Source organism: Echinops telfairi, unplaced genomic scaffold (assembly GCF_000313985.2).
Source record: "Echinops telfairi isolate 266 unplaced genomic scaffold, ASM31398v2 ScPeMD7_7457;HRSCAF=8495, whole genome shotgun sequence".
Classification (NCBI taxonomy): Eukaryota; Metazoa; Chordata; class Mammalia; order Afrosoricida; family Tenrecidae; genus Echinops; species Echinops telfairi.
In genome coordinates, this window is record NW_022111357.1 from 16,821,373 (window position 1) to 16,822,508 (window position 1,136).

Below are 1,136 nucleotides of genomic sequence, written 5' to 3' on the forward strand. Positions count from 1 at the left end.
TGATGTGTGTATGGATTGTGATAAGAGTTGTATGAGCCCCTAATAAAATGATTAGGAAAAAAAAGAATCTTTTTTAAAACTTAAAAAAAAGAATCTTGATGGTAATTGTAAAAAGCATTTTAAAATTTATTTTCTGAGCATAACTGATATCTATACTAGTTAAGTCCTGGTGGCCTAATGGTTATACATTGGGCTGCTAACCCCAAGGTCAGCAGTTCAAAATCAACAGCTGCTAGACACAAGAAAGATGAGGCTTTCTATATCCCTAAAGTGTTACAGTCTCAGGGGAAGTTCTATCCTGTCCTATAGGGTCGCTATGAGTTGGATTCGACTAAAGTGGCAAGAGTTTGTTTTTTGAGCTTTACGATGGTTAAATCTAACATTGTGCCTTAGGGAGGATAGAGATGAATAATGCCGAAAATCTGGCTGCCAAGATCAATCAGACAAAGGCTCTGAAGCAAACATAGACAAATAGCCCAGATAAGTAAACACAACTAAGAACAGTAGAGCAAATCACTGCTGAGTTTTGTGGTTCCCCATTGCACAGTCTGTGACTGGATATGATGGTTTCTATTTGATCTGCTGATATTTTGGTGGGTTCTATTTGATCTGCTGATATTTCACTTTGGGTGAAAAAAAATCACTGATTTAAAAATTAGATTTTTAATAAAACCCTCAATTTACGGGAAGAATGAAGATATGGCAACAATGGGCCTACATTCCAGGGATCATCGGCTGAGACTGAGTAAATACAAACTCACTGACGTCAAGTTGATTCCAACAAAGACAGGGTTTCCAAGAGTCTCAAATTGCTGACCTTGAGATTAGCAGCCCAACACATAAGCACTAAACACTAGGACTCCTAGGAGACTTAACACTGAGTAACTGGGTTTATATTCGCCAGTTCTCAACTTCCATATTTAACATATTACTGGCAAACCAATCAAGCAACATAGAAAAAAATATGAATCATGACTCAGGGATGTCAGTTGGTTTGACATCAGAACATCTATTGATGTCATCTATGACTATCATTATATCAAAAGAATAAAAAACAAAAACACATCATTATCTAAGTAGACATAGGTGCCTGCCTTTACAGAGTTTACAGTGTGTGAGGGAGGCAAATATAGGTA